Here is a 24283-nt window from a genome sequence, read left to right on the forward strand (position 1 = left end):
ACTAGCCACTAGGAAGTCTTGCTGGGGACATTTGAGCCAGTCTGTGCTCTCTTCTTGCACAATAGGAAGTGACATGTTTATTATTCAGGCAAGTGCCTGGCATGAAGTGGGTGCCCAATGACTGAAGTATAGACAGGTAGATAGATGGCTACACAGAGTGGTGGATGAATAAAAAAAGGAATTGTGACTGTGAGGTTTGGAGTGGAAGCTGAGGGTTAGCTCTGTGTCCATCTAGAGGCAGTAAAGGGACAGGTCCCCAGGAGGAACTTAAATTTGGATGTCCCCAAGAATTCCCTCTCCTACAAGTACTGTAGTATCTCTTGGCACAGCTGGAAGTGCAAGCAGAGGTTAATGAGGAAGCCACACAGTGTATCTAAAGATGTTCCTATGTCAGTTATGAAATTCACCAGTCATGTGTTAACATCCTAAAATCTTTACAAATTAGTTTTATTAAAGAGCTCTTGCAGTCTGTTAGCTCCATAAACATGTCCTAATTTTGTTTTTTTTAATGAACAATAGGAGAGTGTATGACTTGCACCCTGAACCAGCTGTTCTGTATCTGAATGGACCTGCCTGTTCCATCACAGAAAGCTTCTCTGTTATACGTAGCCCAGGCTAGCCTCTAATTTCCTATACAGCCTAAGTGTCTTTCAACTCCTGATCTCCTACTATGTGAACGCAGAGACCACAGGTGTGCTCTCATGCCCAGTTTATGCTAAGGATTGAGCCCAGGGTTTCTCTCATGCTGGAAGAGCACTCTAGTGGTAACTGAGCTACCTCCCCAGCTCCCGGACTGTTTTTAATGCCAGTGTTTGTCAGCTGTCATGGAGGAGTGACAGCACTGGAGAAGTTGCTTCTCCTGTGGCCTGAGTCAACACGGTGGGCCTTCTGGATGTGCTGGTGGCCCGGTGGCAACTGTTCTGGTGGGCAGCAGCAGTGGACAAGCCCCGTGAGAAAGGGCCAGGGGAATGCAGCCACCCTAGGCTCAATGAATCAGAGACCCCCGAATCAGCCCTGTGAGGCTTTGTGAAGGAGGGAAACTGAGGCAGTCACCAATGGTGGGCTCCCTGGAGAATCTGTCATAAGTCTTATCCGTAGCAAAGCACTGTTGGGGGCAAATGCACGTGGGAGGGGCTATTAGACACAGAGTCTACCTCTCAGCCATGCCTACAGTCTTTAGTTTTTTTAAACATCCTGTTTGAACAATAATGCAGGCATCTTGGGAAGAGGCTGGATTGGTGGGGGTAGGGGGTGGGCAAGTCCTGTGGAAGTGTTCTGAAGTATTTTGTAGTGTGTGTGTGTGTGTGTGTTTTGGGGATGTAGGTGGCGAGATGGAGAAATGAAGAAAGCCTTCATAGCTAACCTCTGACAGGGGTGTAGAGGTTTGTACAAGTGTGAGCCTTACCAAGCTTATTGAGTGATAATGGATGTTTTCTTTTGGTTTAAATGAAGCAGGAGGGATTGCAGTTAGATCTAAGGAACACTGTGTTGAGGAATCGTTATTTATAACAGTAAAGATCTGACTAAGGAGAACCTGTCCTTTCTGCAAACCCTTAAGAATCTGCCTCCTGGCGGTTTGTGGCAGTATGTATCTGTGACCTCAGCACCAGGGAGGGAAGGAAGTGATCATAGGTCTGAAGCCCACCTGGGCTTCACAGAAAATAATAGGCTCGACTGAGCGACGATTAGGAGGCCTGTTTCAAAGGAGTCGAGGAGGAGGAAAGGAAGGAAGAGAGGGATGGAGGGGGAAGAAGAAAGAAGGCAGGGACGGAGGGAAGGAAGAGAGGAGGGAGGGAGGAAGAAAAGGATGCAAAGATGGATGGTGGGTATGTGTGTGTTGTTCTCCTGACCACAGTCACCATCTTCCTTGTAGACTGAGCCTCAGTCTTTCCCTTCTGGCTCCCAGACCTTTACATCTCTACCATATATCTCATGGTCAAATATAATGATACTAAAATGGGATTTTCCAGTTAAGATTTTTCTGGTCATATGTCTACTTAAGCCACAGTGGTGGAGGGCTGGCTGCCTGTTCGTTTTGGGGCTTGCACGGGGTTCTAACTTCCAAGATTACCTTAGCATGGCTGACATTTTCTGTGGGAACCTGGTACTTCCTGTGACTTCCTGTGAGAGCACCCTGTAAGAGGCTGGCACTTTCTCCCTTTCACTCTGGCAGTAGCTATGATTGTCTTCCATCAGCCTCTCTCATATCTGTCAGAGTTGCATCTGGAGAATTATCTGTCAACTTTTCCTCTCTATGTGAGAATGTCCTGAGGCCTGAAATCAAGACACCCTTTCTGTCAGCCATTTTCATGCCTGCTCTGCACACACCACAGTAAAACATCCCGGCTGACTGCTTGAGACTAAACTCTGTACAAGGTGAGGTAAGTAATTCTGTCAAAACCTTCGTTCTGCCTCCTCAGAAAATGGCACGTCCATCTGGGACCATCATAGCAACAAGACCCGACAGGGCCTTCGGTTTGATTCCAGGTGCCTTCAGTATTAGAGCAGGCCAAGCTGGAGTTCTTCGACTCTTCAAAGACCCCAAAGGGCATATTGTCTTCCCTGGGTCTGAAGAGAAATGCATTTCCACCAGTACCACATCCGGGCCTCACCTCACCCCTGACAGGAGACACCTGCAGCCCTTTACCAGGTCACTGGAGGTGGGGCCCAGCTGCTCAGAGGAGCCATGAAAAACACCAAGCTCAGGCTGTTTCTAAACTCAAGGATGGACCCACAAACCACCCGTTTAAGAACAGAGACTCACTTGATGTTTCCCTGAAATTACCAGGGCAGGAACAATACCACACAAAATCATCTGTCAACTTAATACTTCTGGGCAAATGGAAAATATAACAGGTTTCAAAGAGACAGGAAGAAATACATAAAGAAAAATATGAGGGTCTCTAAAGTCCCATCCCACCTTGGTCTCCAGGGCTGGCTCTCTTTCCCATGCAGTTTTAACCTGTGACATGCCCTTAGGGGTCTCATTTGGTTACACAGAGGTAGAATCCAACTTTATGTTTTCCGCACCTACCCTGCTGTGAACTTGGGCTTGGAAGTTCTGCCAGCCTGGTAGTCCAGATCCTCTGCCACCTCTTTCCCAGGTTTGGCATTTATACTTGCCACACTCACGTGTTTACACGAGCTGTGTTTAAACACGGGCTTTGAAAAACCTTGCTTCCCTCTACGATCTCTACCTATAACTCAGGCTGACAACCTATTACATGTCCTGTCCTCCTTTAGTCTGTGACCATATCGTAATGAACCAATGTATGATATAAACACATGCCTTTCATTCATGTCTGACTCATGGGTTTTTGTTTGTTTGTTTGTTTGTTTGTTTTTGCATCTTCTTCCCTTCCTCTCACCAGTGGATCAGGGAGATCCTACTTAAGTCAAATATCAAGGTTCTTACAGGGGGAAGGAATTAAACTTTTTTGAATGATTTCCTGCATGAAGCAGTAATTTTATTCTGTGAATTTATTTATTTTTTTCTTTTCTACAACAAACACAGGTGGCTAGCCATTTTGAGGTGTTTACCTCTAAAGCATCTGTGATTCCTTGGAGTGAAAATTCGTAGACTTTGGGATCATTCGAGGGTTGAAAGAAAATCAGGAAACGGTTTGTGCTTGTGCGGCACAAACCCCAAGTTTGAGGCCTCTGAAGTTAGGGCAGGGCCTGTGGTGGAATTGTTTGCCTTTGTTCCTAAGGCTCCAAGCATCCCTGAGGTCTTTCTAAGGTCAGAGTCAGAACAATAGGTCCCACAAGTACTCATATTGTTTCAGATCTGGGATGTGCCCCAGTTGGGAGAGTGCACACCTAGCATGGTACAAGTCCTGAGTTTAATCCCAAGCACTGAATAAACCGATGTGGTTGTTCAGGCCTGTGATCCCGGCACTTGTGGGGTGGATACAGGAGTGGATGTAAGTCAAAGGGGCTAAATGAAACTCTATCTCAAAAGGAAAACATCCCCCTGTATAAGCATTCACCCTACCCTTTAGCACGCTCTGGGTCCCCATCTCCAGAGACTGCAGCAGGGGATCAACGGGAGGCTATGAAGTCCTGAGAGGATCTGAGTATTGTTAGTACCACTCTGCATCTGTTCTCTGGGTCTCCTTGGCAGGAGGTTGCCCTCACCTTCTGTCTACTCACATGGTCACTTTCCTCACTGTGGTCTCTTGGAACCCAGATTCCCTCCTCTCATGTTGGAGAAATGATTGCAGTTGAGCAGAGCAACCACTTCCCATGTTAATGGCCACAAATGAATGAGTCATGTAGTTAGAGACAGACTGAGTGCCCGAGGACTTAGAAAACTAAGTCAAACCAAATCAAACTTTGCTTGAAAACAGGCTGATTACGATCTCAACCCATGCACTGGCAAGGTTGTTCGTTAACTGCATAGCTGGATCAGAATGAGCCCCCAGGAAAGGCTGGGTGAGGGGCCAGCAGAGCCCTAATGCCTGTCCATGGGTACTGCCATTCTTATCCACTGGGGATGCTGTGACAAACATTTCTCACGGTTCTAGGAGCTGAGGTGTCAACAGACTCAGGCCAGAGAGAGTATTCTTCCTGGTTCATGGACAGCACCATCTTGCTGTGTCTTCATTCAGAAGAACCAGGGGAGTCTCCAGGACAGACAGGTCTAATATATTCATCCCTTCTTATTTGGAGAAGCTTCATCCTGTGAGCATTGCATCTGCTACTAAAAGGCCCCGCTTTCAAAGTCCACCTGTTTGAGGGTGAAGGCTTCTGCATATGGTCAGAGAGGACCACAAGCATTTCCACCAAAGCTCGGAAGGGGAAGTTTGGGGAAGAACATGCTGAAATCTGCCCTGCAGTCCCTGGCCTCAACCCTGTATGCTGAAACCAGGGGTAAAGGAATAAGACAGACCAGTCTGAGGCACTCTGGCTTCTGAGTCAGGTGACAGTATTCAGGAGGTGGCTGTATGCAGCCTGGTCCTGGGTAAGGTCCCTCTTTGTGTGACCCAGAGGTATTACAAAATGCCACAGAAAGCAGAGACAAGTCAGGAACTTGGGTATACTGGTCACGGCTCTGCCGCTAACATATAGGACCCTCATTCCTGTTTACTTCTATGGACTCAAAGCATTTATTACATGTCCTTTGAGGCCATTCTCAGCTACAAAAATCAAAGGTTCTTTTTCGACTGAAAATATTTTAATGTAACAAAATGCATTTGTGTTTCCTACAGAGAAATCAGAAATAAAGAAATGAAGGTAGATCAGAAAGGGAAAAAATGTGAAGTCTCAACTCACATTTCTGAGAAGCAAATCTTATTTACAGACTTTTACCATGGTCTTATAGGCTTTCAGAACTAGGCATACCTCACCTCTAGTGTTTCTGAATGAAATACGTTGCACTGTATGTAAAATGTTCAGTTAGCAAATCAAGCACTGTGTTACATTGATGGAACGGACAAAAGCATCTGGAACTTGCACCAAGCCTGTCCTGGTGGACTTGCATTCAAATGTGGTGAGTCTATGAATGTCAAGGTGGTGGAGGCCCTTTCACAAAACTGTTCTTGTTCAAGTTGATGGGGAGAAGCTAGGGATAAACTGGAAGGGAACCCCTGTAAAGTGGCTGGCCACAGCAGTTAAGGAATTTGGCAATGAATCTCAGGTCCAGGGTGCCATGGAAGAGTTCTTAGGATGCAAGAAATAAATAAAAGCTTTGGTTCATATTTTAAAAAGAGTTATTTTTAAAATGTGTGTGTGTGTGTGTGTGTGTGTGTGTGTGTGTGCATGTGGGTATGTGCACGAGTGTGGGTGTCCACTGAGCTCAGAGGTGTTGGAGACCCCCTAGAGCTGTAGTTAAAGATGCTTGTGCACCGTGCATCATGGGTGCTGGGAACTGAACTGAAAATTCTTAACTGCTGAGCCATCCCTCTCCAGTCCAGCTTTGATTCATGCAAAATAAATAAATACAATATATACTTCTAGAATAGGGTCATATCAGATGTATAGCATTGCTGTATACTTACTTCTTTATTGTGTCATATATTCATTGTCATTTATTTATCATGTCCTGTAAAATTCTTTGTGTCTTATTTAGATGTTGGTGTTATTTAGATGTTAGACTGTGTTGTAGGTGTGCTCCATTTTTCATTATTGTTATTCTGGAAGATGCTTTGTACTTCCTTGTCTCATAAACAATGTCATGAAAAACATCCTGATAATTCATTTTTCCACATACATATTAATTTGATACACAGTTCCTAGCATGGTTTCTGGTGATTGAACTCAAGTCTTGTGATTGTTTTGCCATCATCTCATCTCAGGCCCTATCACACCAGCTGTTATGTCCTCTACTCTCCTGATTACAGAAGCAAAAATGGGTGACATGTACTAAAATCAATGACAGAAGTGACTCTGGACCCAGTGTGCTTTGGTATTGGGTGAAAAAAGGTGGAAAGTTTGAGTCAAAACCTCAGCCCAGAGTTTAGGGAAGGACACCCCTGTCCCAGGTATCTCTACCCGAGAGTGTTCAATAAGCATAAAGCCAGTGGGGTTGGGGCTGTAGGCTGTACTCACAAGACGAGGAAGAGCATATAGGATACACCCTAATTTTTGAGCACCCTGGAGCCTCCATGAATTCTGGGAGAATGCCCTGAGTAGTGGGTGTAGTGAGGAAGGAGGTGAGGCAGGTGGTTGCCTTGCTTGGGAATCACAACGTTCTCTGATAGCAATCGCTGCTCAGTTATTCCCCGAGGAAAGAATCAAGGGGGTTCTCCTTCACTGACTCTTGGAATGCCCTTTCATTGCCTTGCTCATTAGGACAGGGGAAGAATAAAAAATTGAGGTCTCCTAAACAGGTGCTGGCCAGATCCTGCATATGATATGCCAACAACTCTGAGTTCCTGCACGAATAAGAAAGAAAACGTGGGAAGGGATAGGGCCAGTGAGCTCTGAGAACCAAGCAGACACCCGTATGACTGCCAGAGTCAGATAGAGCCTGTCTGTACCCATTTCACAGATGGGTGCTCTCAGGACACAGAGATCCAACTCATGGGTCCCACTCTAAGCAAGATTGCTGAAGCAGGACAGATCGTCTGTCCGTGAATGGACACCTCCCCTCAGCTCTTCACTGGCGTCACTGTTGATGAATAGGATGAGGTAATGTCTCAGAATGTCCACTATAAACTATAAAATGTTATATGTCTACGTGAGAGATGACTGACTTATAAAGCTAAATTACAACAAAATTTAAAGGAAAAGAGGCAGAAGGCTAACTCTTCATACTGTTTTCTTGTTGGAACGCTAAGAAAAGCCAAGAACAAGTACTGAATTCTGCAGAGTGATTCCGGGGCTTCTACGAGGCTCACTTACTTAATACCCCTGAGAAACTCAGACCATTACCCCAATCTTACATGAGAAGTAGATTGGGATTAGATCACATCCTGTGTGATAAAATGTGCTGGTTTTAGTCTGCGGTGTGTTCCTAGCTCGTGTAAAAATGTACCTGGGTCCCCATATACCTGCCTGTCCCCAGACTAATAAAAGAGAACATGGCTTTGACCTGAATATAAATGTGCTTTTAGAAAATGAGCCCCAGGCTGGGCTGAGAGCTCAGTTGGTCACTCTCTTGACTAATTAGCACAAGGACCTGGTCTATCTGACATGAAAATGCTCACTGGTCTGCCAGCTGGTCCTACTTAGTGAGCACCAGGTCAGTGAGAGACCCTGTCTCAAAACATACAATGGTTCAATGAAATGACACTTGAAGCTGTTCTCTGGCCTTCACATGCACATGCACATGTACACATATGCACATGCACCATGCACACATACGGACTTGCATGAATATGCATCATCCTCCCCCCCACACACACACACAAAAGAAAGTCTAGACCAAACTAAAAAATTGCTCCATGTCTTCCAGCATAAATGAGGCTGGCCATTCCAGCCAGGAACACAAGAGGTTTAGCTGAACTATGACCCAGAGGGCCCTGTGATATTTTCCTTCTGTGCCACATATGCAGATGGGCTCTGAAGACGGCCATCTCCCCTCAGTGGAAATCATGAATTTTTATGAAGCTGGTCCAGAATTCCCAGAATCCAGTTGGGTGCACTTTGCAGACCCCAAACCGCCGTCGCCATGGAAGGCTTCATTGCTTGCACCTGCTAAAACATTCGAGGCATTTGAGAGGCGGTGGACACATTTGCTTTCCATTTTTTCTGGCTTGGGAAACCTTTGAAGTGTTTAATAGTAGAGCCCGGGAAAGGCCTCTGCCTCTTAATCATTTACTCCCAAGGCACATTCACGGCTGGTAGCCTGTCAAGCAGAAACTGAGCGGAGCCCGCTTTATTAAGTGTCACATGGGTACTCACTGTTCATTAAAGGTGTTTTAAGGTTTGAATTATGTAATTTATGAGAAAGAGAAATAAAAATTCCATTGTTTTATTAATATGTGGTCCCAAAAGGCAAGTTGAGCTAAAGGACCCGAAGGGGTGGCTAGTGGTGACCTTCTGCTCCCTGCCATCTGTGTTGCTCTGACCTCCCACATCTATGCCATCCCACCTGGCCAGGAGCCTAGCCAGTTGCTCAGAACTCTTGGGAGGACCATCCCGATGTCCTTCAGGCCTGATGTGACAAGGAACCTGGGCCCCTGCTTTCCTATGTTCTCGGCCCATTTTTTTTTTTTTTTTTAGAAAGGTTTAAGACAAGCAACAAAGAAAAACATTCCTGGAGTGACTCCAGGTGACCTGTGTAGTGCAGACATTGAGAATGAATGTGGCCACCCCTTAGGAGGGAGAAAAGTAGGCTGGGCACCGGGCATCACCTCAGGGTGCCAGCATGGCTTCACATAGATGACCTCATTGCACGAATGGTCGCCATTGCTGAAGGGATCATCCCTATTCTGCAGAAGAAGACAGCAGTGGTGCCAAAAACTGTGTCAGGCCAGTGGGTCATCCCAGACTAATCCAGCTGGGCTATATGTGGCTGGAGAACTGGAACCTTGTCTGAACTAGAAGTTTCACCATGCTGGCTGTCTTCATGACAGACATTCTGCTACAGATTCCCAAGTCCCCTATGCAGATTTTCCTGAGGGGTGCTCATGACATCATTTGATGTAGTGAATCCCAGCCCTTCTTCCTGACGTTCCGATTCCTTTCCTTGGCTTCTTCACTGAAAGGGGAAACAGCCTTGCCTGCCCTACCTCCTGACACAAGAGGGTTCTTTTCCAAAATGCAGGCAGCCAGAGAACATGCAGACCCAGATCACCATTTGCTAAGCCATGCAGCTGAAGACATTTCTCACCTACACCTGCACAGCGCTTTCCTGCCCACACAGAGAGGATCATGAACCTGATTTGGAAGTATTTTTTTAATCAAGTGACTCATGTATTACAGGTGCAAAGTTGCACCAGGCTTTTCCCCTTTAGTCAGATTTGTGAGCTTTCAGCTCTGAAAGGCAATGGAGGTGCTAAGACTCTCCTGAGACATCTAACAGGCCTGCTGCTGCGGGGATTTGAGTACAGGGGAGTTGTGAAGCTTGGCTGAAGCCTGGGCAGGGCTGGGCAGGGCTGGGCAGGGCAGGCAGAAACTGAACTTCTAATTGGCATATCCCTAGAAACAGGGGCAGAGTAGGAAAGGCCCTGTTTGCAGGAGGTGAGGCGGTAGGTCAGATTTTACGAATGGACGTCAATCATTAACTGACTTAATTTTGAGCTATCAATTCCACTGATGCTGATATTCTGATAATGTTGGCTGCTAGCAATCTGCACCAGAGTCACTGCTGCCTTTGATCTGCCAGTTCAATTTCCATAGGCAGTGAAACCACCACGGGCCTGTGCTGGGTCCAGAGGCTGGAGAGTTCTGGCATGTCCCAAAGCATCATGGGAACTCTGAGATGCTTGTTTTGAGATGCCCAAAGAACTTTGAGTACTGGTTACAGAAGAAACCACGAAGAATCTATTAAGTTATTCATGTTATAGATGGTTCCACTCAGGGTTCGATACTAGATCATAGGATGTAGGTTAATTCTGTCAACAAGAGAGACAAGCAGGTGAACAGTCACAGAATGCAGGACTCCCTGGATACCTTGCTGGGGCACGCAGCCAGCTGTGGGAGATGGCAGGGCATTGGGGAAGGCCTCCCAGAGGGGGTCATGTCTGAGCTTAAACTGTAAACTTGTAGAGGAGGAAGCTGGGCAAAGGGCAGAAGAGAAAAATCTGAAATTTGTCTTAACATAGCAGGAAAGCATGGATGAGCTTTAAGAGAAGACAGGGCAACACAAGTAGATTGATACCCCAGAGGGCAAAGCATGCTGGAGAAGGGACTAGCTAGCACGCATAGTTCAGGGTGACCAGAATGGAGTCTGACATTGCCAGGGCCTTATAGAGGGACACTTGGGGTAATCAGGACCAAGTCTAGATGCATGTGCTGCCAAGGGACATTTGAGATACCTACACCCACGGCTGGGTCCTAGGATATAACAGTCCCTTAGTATCCCCAATGACATGACTGTAGTAATTTGGTTAACCACACCTTAAAGTTAGAACTCAGGGAAGTAGACATAGACAGGGAAGAAAGAATTCAGAAGATATCTGGAAGGTATGCCTTTCTCAACTATCTTAACTAAATCTCTGAACTCAGAGTATAATTCAGGGTATTATAAAACAAGAAAAGAAAATTTGGACTGTAGACATGCATTCTGTAAAAGCTATCCCAGGCAGCCATGGGTAATTGCACAGGCTGGTCATGGTGGGGATCCTGGGTAATAAATACAAGCTCTGCCAAGCATTATGGCATCTTGGACTAAGTGTTGGAGACTGTATGTCTTCATGGGAGAGATTAGGAGGTATGAAGAGGCAATCACTATACCCTTTGAGAGCTTGGGCCATTTTTGAAAAAACATGCGTTTGCTATGAGGTTCGTGGCGCTAATGGAACAATCACTGTGTGCGTTTGCATGTGCTCTCATGCTTAGCTCCCTTGATTCCCTATCCCTGAGGCAAGCACCATGACAGTCATTGTCAGTGGTGGGAAAACTGAGGCTCCCTGAAAAGGAACCATTTGTTTTTTAGGACCTGGGAGAATATAGAAATATCCAGCTCTGTGGACGTGACATGAAGGGACACCAGGGAGAGGTGAGGAGGTAATGTGGGGACCTTGCTTTTTGGTGCTGGTCTGGGGTTGTCCATTCACAGGGCTATGTCACAGGGAGGTGCTGCCTGCCCTCTTGGAGAGTAGAGTGTTATCTTGAACTCCTTCCTCGCCTCTGGATGACACTGTTCACTTGGATGTGTGTAATCCTGTGTCTTTGGCAGTGATCCAGCATGGCATGAACAATCTGGCAGGAGAGAGGGTGGCCTAGCTTGGCTTACCTGTACCTTTTTCCTATACATGCAGAGTTGAGGACAGATAAGTTGGAGGACACCTTGAGGTCTAGAGATCACTGGCTTCCACTGCCATCAGCTATGCTACAGTGGTTCCTAGGGATGCAGGGACCAGGGGCCATATGGACAGGTGCTAGATCTCATAGCAATTCTGACTTGTGAGAAGCCGAGACAGGGAATGTAGGGCTTACTACTCAGCTTCCAGAGTCAAAATCCCCAGATGCAAGTTCCATGAAATTGATGTTGTGTGGTTCAGATGGACTGCTCTGTTCACTTAGATGGGCAGATCAAGACCCTATTCTGCCTGTACAACCAATTCCAAAGGAACAGAGAAAGGGCATTGAGTCTCAACTCTGTGTTGGCCCTTTGCTGGGCACATTGAAGGTTTTAAGGGGCACTGTCCCTCCCCCACACCTAAAATAACTAGCATGGTCCACATAGAATCCAGAGGTTCAGGGTGGAGCTCACTGTGCAAAAATCTCAGTGTAAGTTGGGGCCCATTTACTTCTGGGTCATTCTCTTGGTTGTTGGTGCCACGTGGCTGGTGGTTGCCCATCCTCACACAGCACAGAGGGTTTGGGCAAATGTGATTTATTTTAGGAGATATAGGAAAAACAGGTTTAGAGCCCCACACTTTCAGAAGATCCATCATTTGTAAAACCACCAACTTTACAATTTCCAGTACACTGGGTATTTTTTAAAACATCCAGTTTATTAATTAATCTGTAAACATGAAGATTTTGACCTATGGATGGCATTTGTTCTGCAGGAGACAGGAAATGACCACAAAGACTCAACCTGCCTCCAAGTGACAGAGAGGACAGGCCCTGGCCTGTCAAATGTGGGAGGTAGATTTAGTGCTATGGGAATTAGCCCCAAGTTGCCATCCAAAGTCTGGGGGTGGCCATAGATGCCCTGGCCAGGTGTTCCTTCCCTGAAGGGATGGATAAGTGACAGGAACATGGCTTGAGCTATCCCTGCAGGCTGTCATGGCCTGTTCTGAGTGACCTCTTCACTCCAGGTTCCTCTTAAGTTGGCTCTCCAAGTATACTCCAAAGATAGATTGTCTGGAAGCCACACACAAATTTGAAAATTTGTGTTTTCACTTCAGTAACAAACTAACAAAAAAAATTTCTCTAAAGCAGACATCTGGGTAAATTTGTGATACAATGATACTCTGCAATGTAGGACCTTCATTTCAGTATGTGTTGAATTCTGAATGTGTTGAATTCACATTTCAGTGTGTTCTGAAATGAGTTCTGAAAGAAAATCTCTAGGACCTTGAGTTAAATGTTAGAACTCAGAGGTTGAGAAACATAGTAAAATGATATTAACCTACTCCAGAGATCAGAAATAGGGAAAATAACAAGGAGAGGAATGGCCTCTCTGCCTCAGCCCCACAGGCTATGGGATGATCTGAACAGGGAGCAAATATTTGGGCCCTATGGTGTTTTTCCCTGCTCTCTCCTAAGCCTGCCTTCAAAACAGGAGAAACCTGGAGGTGGCATGTGTGCCCACCAGGGTTCCTAGAGACAGCTCCATGTTAAGGGTAGTAAATTCCTGATTAAGCTGCCACCATCTCTGGACAGGTCTCTAGGAGAATGACTAGGTTTCTGGCTGAGTGGCCTAACTGGAGTACTGCGCCCATGCAGCAATCACTGAAGTCACATATTCAGACATGATGTGTCTGTATGATAGCGCTACCTAAGGTGGCAAACACCATCACTTCCCTTTTACCGATCAGTGGGATTCACAAAGTTCCAGCACCATTTCCAGCATCCCACAGGAACTTTCCACCTGGAAGTCGCCACAGATGGGCTTATTATATGCCACTGTGGGTAGTTTCTTGCTCTGGGTGCTGATGTTGGAGGGTTACTGCCATTGACGTGTACACACTGGACAAAGACACTTACCCAGAGCATCCAGCTTAGAATCCAGCACCTGGGGGTGACAGTCTGGGTACAGCTTAGTTCATCCATCTCTCCTCCTGTCTTCCTTCCAGGTGTGAGGCTGAAACAGCTTAGCCAAGTAACTCATGAAAAACTTTCAGGAAATCCAGTTACTTGGAGCTCGCCTGTCTCTGGGGAGGAAGACAAGAAGGGGCTGGTGAGGGTCACCTTCTGAAGTGAGGAATTTGGTTTTCTGATGTGCTTCCGATAGAGACATCTGGGCTGGCCTGACCTGGGCAGACCCACTAGTTTTAGAGAGCTGTCAGGGGTTGGTATCTGGGGGTCATTTGTTTTTTGTCTCAGGAAGCAGTGAACCCAGGGCCTCCTGAGCAATGGGACTGGGGACAGGGAGGGATGTCCCGTAACCTTTCTGCTTTCTCTCATGAAGCTTCTAAGGAAATTCCATTGTATTGTATTTACAAGGCATCCCCAACTGTCAGCTTCCTCGAACACAATGTATTTAATAAAAAGCCATTAAGCCTTGTAAAGCTGTCAGAAACCTAAATGACACTTGTAATAAAATCTTGTCGGGTGACCTGTTCTGGTTAATCAGGCCCTGTGACATCATCGCCCTCGGATTTGTCTGATACCCCGGGCATGAGCTATGTTTAGACAGCTTTATGATCCACACGGATTTGAGTTATTAAAATTGTACAGTTTTGCAAGGAATTTGGGATTTAATAAAACAGCAGAGAAACTACAAAAGGAACAATAAGCTTCAGCCAAGTCAGTCTCCCTGCGAGCTGGGGTCATGCGCCCAGGCTGGTTGCCTGGCCAGGGCCCACTCCAGGTGTTCACACCAGCAAGTTAATGTATCTATAACGGGTTTATCTGGCATTCGAACGGCAGGCAAGCCAATTACATCTTTCCCAATGACTTCAAGGTGGTGAACTATGCTTACACATAGATTTATGGATTTATTCAGATTACAAGAAGATATTACCACCAATGCCAATTCACTCTAATAAGACACTTTGAGCAAATCCAACTGCTAGATTGTAAATATCTTTGGCTCTACATACCCCCTATGTTTTCCAGGCCTTCAGTCCCTTTAAGGCATAACTCTCTCTTGAACTCCACAAAGTTTGACTTCATGTAACCAACAGGATGACAGAAACAGACAGACAGACACAAAGGACTCCAATTTACACATTTAAACTAAAGGGGCATGTTAAAAAAAAAAAAGTGTTGAGCATGAGAGAATAAATCATATCTAGTCTCCTGGCATGAACTGGCACAGCACTCCTGATATCTCAGTCAAATTATTCCATTTGTTTCTAAAGATATTTTAATCCCACATGACCTCAAACTTCCCGTGAACCAGGGCCCGGACCCAAGGCCGCCCACGGCCTTTGCAATAAATCTATTGTCTCCCTTTCTCGGCCCTCAGCTCAGGCCCATAGATCACCCCTCCCTGCATCTTGCTTCAATTACTCAATTAAGTGCAGTAAAGTTCTTGTAGGTTTTTGCAGATGTCGCTTTATTATCAAGGCCTCAGATGAACACAAGGGTTCAGGAGCCGAGGTTATGGGGAGGTTGCTGGGGGAAGGGCTAGGCCTGGGCACTGGACTATTCCCAGAACCTGCAGGGGCCAAACCCCTGGAGAGGGCAGGGGCACCAACCAACCATTCCCAAGGCTGCTCATCCCCTTCCCTTCAAAGTTTTGGGAATTTGTGATGTTATCTCTCTGAGAAACTGCTTCAGGAGATGTAGGTATTCTACCCTCCGATGAGATAGGGCTCTGATTAACAGACACTTAATTGGGCCATTTATCAAGAGAAAGACCTGCCCCCAAGTCAGTGGGCTAAGTAAATTATGACCCACCTTGCAGGTGTTGAACTGGCAGCCCTATTACTCTTCTCGAAATGGTCTTCAGAAGATTTTATATGGAAAGATGATTTATTGCCAAGAGGAATTCGATTGAGCTTATAATTTTTCCTGAGTGTGGCAGGATTTTGCCCGGCCCCTCTTCCTTCATGCTCCAAAGAGGGCTGTTGAAAATTAAAATCACGGAGGCTGGGTGAGTTGGGGCCAGAAGGATACTTAGAAATTGATGAACGCTACCAGATCACTTTACAGTTGGTAAACTGAGTCACGAGTAGAACAAGTCAAATTACATAGCCACTCAGTGCACTGACAATGGTATTCCAACCCCATTCATGTGTGTGTATGTATGTGTGTGTGTGTGTGTGTGTGTGTTTATGGAGGCATGTATTCCTGTGGAGGATGGCGGACAGCCTCAGTTGTTCCTTAGTTCCATCCACCTCCTTTTTTGAGACAAGATCTTTCAATGACCTAGAAATCACCAAATAGGCTAGGCTAGCTGCCCAGCAAACTTCAGGGCCATCCCAGTCCCCACGTGCTTAGTGTTGGAATTACGAGCCCATGCTACCTCGCCTGGCTTTCACTTGGGTTTTAGACATCTACTAAGGTCCTTTTGTTTGCAAGGTGAGAACTTAACTGGCTGAGCCATCTCCCTAGCCCATCTACCTTTTAATTTTAATTAAACATTAATTAATTAAAATTAAATCACTTAAATTATAATTAACCAATTAATTTTTAAGAGTGCGTTTTTTCTAGTGATGGAATGGGATTTCTTTCAAAAAAGGAAATCTGAGAGTTTAGATCTGAGCCTTTTAATATGCCTCATGCCTTATAGAAGGGTTTCTTGACTTTTGCTTTCCTGGCAGTTTGATCCTCATGGCTCTTTGCAGTGAGAGCTCTCTTGCACATTGTATGTTGTTACTGGCATCCTTGGCTGACAGCATCCTTTCTCAGGGTTAATGATAACTGAAATGATCCCCTGAAGGCTACATTGTTCCGTTTGACAGACACTGCCTGAAAGCTATATTATCACCAGCATTTTCTTTATCATCACAGAGTCAGTCTGAATGACCAAGGCAAGCACTTACTGAACGACATCACGGTGAAAAACTGGGCACCTGTTTTCTAAAACATGGTAACTCTCGCATATGAGTATCAGTATTGCTCCATTTTACAAAAGAAGGAAGTCTGGATGCAGTGGCATGAAAGTTCACAGAGGGCTGAAGAAGCTCCCACACTAAGGATATGGCTACAGAATTAAATATGTTAATGAAGCAAGGAACCTGTCCCATTCCTCTTCCCATTCCCCCAATGGTAAACTTGTCTTTGAGGATTTGTTAGGATACAGAGTCATCTTGTTCCCACATTAAAAAGGAAAAGAGGAAAAATGCACCATGTGAGTTGTCTTCTGTTCGTCAAAGACCAGCCTCTTACAAACAGGAGGAGCCTACTCACGTGCCTTTGAGCTCACAGGCTCACTGCTAAACTGCGGATACCTGAGTAACAATATTCCCTTGAGCTGTGCCTGAGATTCTCAGACTGGCTTTCTTCCACAAGCTGGGATACACTGCACCCCAGGGCCAGAAGCAGTCTGAAACCTGGGTTAGGAAATTACCAGGTTTAAAAAAAAAAAAAAAAAAAAATGCCGAGACCATGGGCTCTAAAGGTAGCTCGTGTCTGGGTTTTAAGTCAAAAACCAAATTCACTGCAAAGAGTTACTGTGGGGTGAGACCCAGCCATCTGGAGACTTGTGGCTCATGTCCACCTGCAGTTGCTTGTCCATGGGATTTGGGAAGTCTATTCTTGATATCATTGTATCAGAGGAACCCACACAGGCCTCTAGATTCTGTAACCTGAATCCTTAGGCTCACCCAGGTTTAAAGCAATGTTCTATGCGTCCTTAATATTTCTTTATCTATTAATTTCATTTGCTTGTGAACTCTCCCTCCTCATACTCTCTCATGTGTACACTCATCTGTTGAGGACATATTCTAAGAAATGTGTCATCAGGTGACTCTTGTTGTCATGGGAGCAGCATACTTCACAAGCCTCAGTGCTGTGAGCCTGTCACCCTACCTGGCCTCTTGGTGACAAATAAACTGGGCCAGCGGGAGCCAGGTATGGCTGCAGCTGGCCAACCCCCGCATACCTCTCAAAGCAGAGCATACTTTATAGTAACTGCAAACAGCATAGTAAACACATGGACCAGTAGCGGTTACTGACATCCAGAATCACACAGGCACACAAAACATGCATGGCCAGCCTTTATATGCCTGGCAGTGGAGTGCGTTTGCGTCTACCACCGCAATCGAAAAGTTCTGAGGAAAGCCTTAAGCTGCATTGTGGGGTCTACGTTGTCAGGAGACAGTAGGGGTCTTTCATTTCCACTATAATCCTCTGGACCATTGTCACAGACATACCTGCTGAAAACAGCACTAGGCACGTGTCCGTAGGTATTTCTTTATTTTCAGTAGATCATACCAACTCCTTCTGAAAGAGGCTGGGGGTGGGTATGGAAACACTGACAACCTGACAGTGAGGGCCTGCACTCCAGCCTCTCCAAAGGCCCCCTAGATGTAGCTGCCAGAGAAAACAGGCCGCTCTGAGGACATCTCTTACCAGAGGCACACTCATAGTTTGTGGGAGTGGCTTTCTCCCAGTTGTGTTTTGGTTCAGGACCTCTGACTGATTTTCTCCCACCTCTTTTGTACCTTTACTGCAACAAAGCCCCTTGCTTTGCTCATCTGAGTGATTCATCTGTGAGAAGCTCTGTCGGCTCCGAGGCACTGTTCAGAATGCAGGCACTGACTAGGCTCGGATCCAATGGTGTGATGTATACATATTTCTTTCTGTGTGCTAACACCAGGATGCACAGGAACAGTGAATTCTAAGATGAACAACAGCAGGCTTGAGGCTCTGGGAAAGGACAGGTGAATTCTGTCTTGAGGAAGAAGGGCATGGAGAGCAACAGAGCCCAGTCAAGGCCATGGCTATCTGCCTAGTCTTTCCTTATGCTAACCACATGGAGTGGACACTCATAACAATCACATCAACCTCACAGAGGATGTATGTGACCACAGGGAAGAGGCTAAGAGAAAACAGGAGCTTTCTCAAGATAATCTGGCTGCTGGTAGTTATGTGTGGATTTGAACCCTGAACTGTCCTTTAAACTCCATTATGTCCATTGATGGATGAAGCTTTCATGTGTTATAACAAGTATCTGATTCCACAGATATGGAGGGAAAAGACATGAGGATGACTTCTCATGAGTGGCCTGCGCCTTCTCAAACCGTTAGGGAGCTCTAGCAGGGACACTTTTCTGCAGCAGGTCTCATTTCCTCTCTCCAAGGCCGCACATCCTCTGTGGAGCAGGCCCCTTCCTTCCCCGGGGGCACCCAATGACCATCCCCTTGTAGCCCCCAGATCAGCCTTCATAAAGACTTGCTGATGGGCTGTGGATCGATCCGGGGCTCAGTTGTGATAGGTGTGGAGGGATGTGCTAACCGCTTCTGACTACTGCTGTGGCTTGTGGCTGTTCTGTCTCTAGACCCAGCCTGAAGTCGCCAGCTCATAACACACCTCCCCACCCACGGAGAAAGGAGAGAAAGGCAATCATCTCAGATCAGGATGTGAAAACCTGCTTGCTTGCCTTCTCTCTCCCACACTTACCACCCTCCCCTTTTCTCTGGCTTCCTAGATGGGGCATTGGGTTTAGTCAGAGCGAAGATAGCTGGAATTTGGGGCACAGGGGAATGACCCCAAAGGAAGTGAATGTCAAAAACCCAGTCCTCTTGCAGAAGACAGGGGGAATTTTAAGAAAATACTTGCTGTGTTGGCTATTGTTAAAATTCCACTGGAGCATAAATCTGAGTTTATCACAAGGAGAAGGGAAGGGCTGGGGTTCATTTGAGTTTGGAGGTGCTCTTCTCTAGGCAGATAAAAGTCCCTTTCTTTCTCTCTGGTTTATATGACACATGTTTTGGGTTTCTGGGTAACACTAGCAACTGTACCCAAAGTTATGGTGGCAATCCACTCTTGCCATCAACCACCAATTTAGGGAAGCTGGGGGAGCAAAGCCAGATTTCTTCCTTGCTGTAGATAATGTACCTGCAGCGGGCTTCAAAGACACATATCCGTTGGTTAGTATCGTGAGTAAACAAGAGTGGTTTGAGGACCGCAAGGGAAAAGGAGAGGGTGTGGGGGAAAATGGAGGCAGCCTGAAATGTAGCTGACCCCGAGGAGAGGGTTCTTTGTGAAGGACTTCAGTTGGAAATAAACACAAGGAGCAGCAGGCTTTGTGAGAGAAGCAGGCCGAGAGAAGCATGTGCTTCACTTGAGGGTCCAGAAGGAGGGCTGGGGTAAAGGCAGAGCCTTAGAAGGTGAGCAGACAGAACATTCTAGAACCTGCCAAGATGGCAAAGGCTGGCTTTCCATGAAACTGAGAGGTGGCCTGGCTTTAGATTCCCCTGTGCCTGCCTCTGCCATCGACCTTCATTACCAGGCCTACCCCTGAGGGATGATATCAGCCTGTTGTCTTTCAACACCAGATAGCTCCTACAGCACAGGGATGAGACGTGATCTTTGTTCCAAGATGCTCAGAGCCTCCTAACTTTTCCCAGAGGTACATCTGTGGGCCTTGACAGGACAGAGCTCAAGAACAAGGTGACGGGGTTAGGGACACAGTAGAAAAGCTAGAGGCCTGGACACCGGTCAGCACTGAAAGACAGGGAAGTACTGGGGGCTAGAGAATTCTGGCTATCAATCTGGTGGGGGCAAATGACACTTCAAGAGCAGAAGGGTGCTGGAAGGCCCGGGCCTTTCACTCCTTGAGGTAAGTAGTCAGAATGGCCAGCAGTCACACAAGGATCCCCAGACCCCATCCCTAATGGCCTAAAAGAGTTGGTGAGATTCCTTCTACACAAGTCCATTGAAATGGCCCTTAAGACAGACAGACCTGATAGATCCTTAGACAGCCAGTGCCTCAGACGTCTTATTCTTATAATGACTCCAGGAACGCCCCCCCCCCCACTATGCATGATTGTGACAGCACCCTAACAATGCCAGTGAAGAGACTGTGTACTGGGAACTGGCTTCACATAGGCCCAGAGCTCCTCCAACAAGTCTGCAGGTTTTCTCTCAGTATTCCACTTTTCCTGTGAGGAAACAGAAGTGAGAGACACAGAAGTGCGATCAGCAGAGCCTCCTTGGTCCCATTTCGCAGATGGGAACAACCGTATCAAGGGCACGGGTGCAGGGGGAAGTGGGTAAGTGACTTATTCCAGCCCACAGGGACTCAGAGGAACCTCAGAATAGGCAGACATAGGGCGGGTTTCCACTCGGCTGCCTCAGCCACGCTCCTCCAGCCTGGCTGATAATTGTTCATTATGTGCTTAATCTGGCCACAGCCGGGCCTGGCAGTGGGGCTGCATCACATCAAAGCAAGCTCTTCAAAGGAGCAGAAAGCTGGCCTCTGGGGTAATTAGCTGAGGGCCTATTCTCTTCTGCTTGGGACAGTTGGGAGGGTTGCAGGCAAGGTCCAAATGGCACAAAGTGCACCTCAAGTTGTCAGCTCTGGTGAACTTGGGTAGGCAAGGCTGGTGACTCAAATCAGGTCTCTTTCTCTTTCCTCCTCCCCCTCCCATCCCGCAGATGAATCCCAGTGACTTGTGCACTCTATTGTTGTTTTCTCTTTTATATTGCTAAGATATTTGTCCCACCCTCCCCCCAACCTGGACTCAGCTTACAGGAACACCATGTGCCCTCTCTCTAGACTACCATATTTTTGTTGCAGACACTGGAAAGAAAAAAAAAAAAAAAAAAAAAAACCCTCACCCGAGCACAAATACCACCACCATGACTTGGAAGAAATAAGGTGCCGGAACCTTCCTTGTACACAGAAATGCTCTGATTCACGCATGTGACTCAGTTTCCACAAGCTAAGCAGCCCTAGATGGCAGTCCCGAGTTGAGGATTGCTGGTTCATCCACCAGAGTGAAACTTCAGAGGCTGCAGACCTGGCATGAGACCTCTGGGAAAAGCTAAAGATGTGTATGATCACTCGGTGTGACCGCCTTCCCCCTCACCCGGCTGGAGGGAGAGACAAGGTGATGTTATGCTTCTAATCCCATTTGCAGTCCCCTGTCACTCAGCCAGGTATCCCACCAGCAAGGAACAGAAGTGCAGAGAGTGCTAAGAGACATTATAATAGAGTCTGGTACCTCTTTTTGATGGCCTGTGGGGCGGTCAGACTAACAGGCCTGAGTGAGTTTGACGTGTAAGTAGAATGGTGTTGAACTGGCCAGCGGGGTGCAGGAAGCCACTATTCCTTCGAGAAACGATTCTAGGATTGGTTATTGCAGGCAGTGGCGGACGGCTTCGGTGAACAACCGTTCACTTGCTTGGAAGGCAAGGTAAGAGTTTTATCTTACCTACCACTTAGCCATATTTAACAACGATAAAGACATTGGAGGAACTCAACTTCTCTGAGCCAAATGAAGGAGATGGTCTTGGGTACTGAGCAAACCCCATCAGACCACAGAGTGGAGGGGTAGCACAGTCAGCAGGCTCTCCTTATCCATGGAAAGGAAATGGTCTACTTCCTACTTTAGTTGAATTTTATCTTCATTATAGTTTCTGCAGGTGGACTCTCTTTGTGTCAATTATTTTGTCAAAAGTAAAAAAGAACAATTAAGTGCACATATATAAACAGTGATGAAAGGGCTGGAGACATGAAGACCTGGATTTGATCCCCAGAATCTAGGTTTTAAAAGCTGGGTGTAGTGGAATGTACTGTTCCCAGAGCTGGGGAGGCAGAGAAGTGGTTCCCTGGGGCTCACTGGTCAGCCAGCCTGGCCTAACCACTGAGTTCCCATTAAAAGTGAGAAACACCCAAAATAGACAAAAATCCAAAAAGCAAGTAAGCAAATAAAACCAAAACAAACAATAAGAACCACCAACTTCCCTCACTGACATATTCCCAATAGGCACACATATATAGACATACACATAGACAGACACACACACATATACACAACACACATATAGACACACATATAGATACATACACATAGACACACACATATATACATGAATTTATATATACAGACACACACAGGCATTCACATACACTCATGTACAGACATACACAGACACACACAAATACACATACTCAAACACACACACATATAGACACAGACACATAAAAACAAAACAAAAAGAACAAAGTGGAAAGTAACTAAAAAAGCATCAAGGTTGATCTCTAGCTTTCAGTAGCAAATACATACACACTACACATACACACACACACTACACACACACACACTACACATACAGACAGACATACACATATACACATACACACACAGACACACACACCACACATACATACTACACATACAGATACAAATACAGACATACATACACATATACACATACACACACACCACACATACAGATACACATATATACGGACATATAGACAGACATGTATATATACATACACAGACACACAGATACAAACTGTATACCACATACAGACACACAAACGCACACCATAGACACACACATACACAGACACCCACTGTACACACACATACATACAGACACACAGACATACATATCCATACACACAGACACACACCACACATACAGACACGTATATAGACAGACATACACATATACACATAGATACACACAGACACACATATACACCACACATACAGACACACAGAGACAGACACACACACACCATACACACACATACAAACACACAGATGCACACACACAGACACACATATGCATATACATACACACACATTCACACACATATACAGATACACACACACACACACACACACAGAGGCATTATTATTCCTGGAGATACCCACGCAGCTTTAGGACAGACAGGGACACAGTCACATCTAATGTGACTGAAATACCCAGGGCCAACGCAATTCTGTCAGGCAGCTCTAGTTCTGGCCATGTGTTCCCTGCCCTGTTGGCTCAGTGCTCATATGCCTCTTCTACTTGTGTGACTCAGGAGCCTCATGCTGAAAACATAAGCCTTTAAAATTGCTTCACAATGCACCTGCAGCCTTCGCTAATCCCCAGGTGTGAATACAACACACACCTGCTCAATATTCCCTTGGCATTTGTGCTAACTGTAGGGAAATCACATGGAGTGCTTCTGGCAGTGGTGAAGAGTTTGTAGAAAGAGGAGGTATCAAACAGGGTTCAAGCCTGTTGTTGACCAGCATTTCACGCCTTACACCAGTAATTCCCTTGTTTCTAGAGTGGGTGAGGGGTGGGATATGAAGCTATCTGAACTGAGCAGACTTCCTCCTTATCATTCCCATGACCCTTTGACCCTGCACTGAACTGCCAGCAGGTCATCTCCTGTCTCTTCAGCTCTACTCCTGCAAGGCAAGATCTGAGCTCAGCTCATTACCTTGGAGCAAAGTGGTTGTATACAGGAGGTACTCAATGCTGAATTGTTAGCTCATTTTGTATTTGTTTTAACAAAATACCCCAGATCAGGTGACACAGAGAGGTGTATTTTGTTCAAATTCTAGTGGCTGGAGAGTCTGATATTTTTGCACAACTGTGCTCTTTCATTTTGACTCTGTAGAAATACAAAGGGACATCTACTTGTTTTTTGATTATAAAAAGATGAAGGAGTGAAACTCAGTGTTCCACCCACCATCCCACAGTTACCACTGGGTGTGCGCTGCTCTTTGGAACCTTCTGAGACCATGCCTTACCACTGAGGAGCCAAGAGTGGGACACAAAGGCTAATTTGTTTCCTTTGGGGACTTCTGTTAATTGTAAGAGAATCTAAAAATACAGTTGGTGTACTTGATATGTAAAATGCCTTGTTTAGAAACTTAGGCTGGAGAAAGAATGCAATTAAACTGTCAAAATCTAATTCTTTCTTCCCTTTAATTTAAAGAAGCTCATTCCCATTTACTTTGCATGGGCTTACAGTTAAAAGTGAAGAATGTTACCAGAAAAAAACAGTAGTTACAAAATGAAGATGCAAGCCTCTGAGTGCCAGAGATAGCTTAAGAATGGCCACATTCAAATTCCCATGACTTAGTGAAATGCTCCTGTCACTCATGGTGGTACAGGCATGTGATCTCAGCACTGGAGAGGTTTG

General features: G+C 46.0%; 1 long non-coding RNA gene across 2 annotated transcripts in view; it reads left to right on the plus strand.

Annotated features, from left to right (window-relative positions):
• LOC143439657 (uncharacterized) overlaps positions 1-16505 on the plus strand; it is a 32704-nt gene extending 16199 nt beyond the window's left edge. Inside the window, exons 2-3 of one of the 2 annotated variants that reach the window (XR_013107756.1) lie at positions 11045-11115; positions 16186-16505. This is a non-coding gene — a long non-coding RNA (uncharacterized LOC143439657). The remainder of the gene's footprint in view (positions 1-11044; positions 11116-16185) is intronic. The other variant, XR_013107755.1, reaches the window with a different exon arrangement.
• Positions 16506-24283: the final 7778 nt, after the last annotated feature.

Source organism: Arvicanthis niloticus, chromosome 1, assembly GCF_011762505.2.
Source record: "Arvicanthis niloticus isolate mArvNil1 chromosome 1, mArvNil1.pat.X, whole genome shotgun sequence".
NCBI classification, from domain to species: Eukaryota; Metazoa; Chordata; class Mammalia; order Rodentia; family Muridae; genus Arvicanthis; species Arvicanthis niloticus.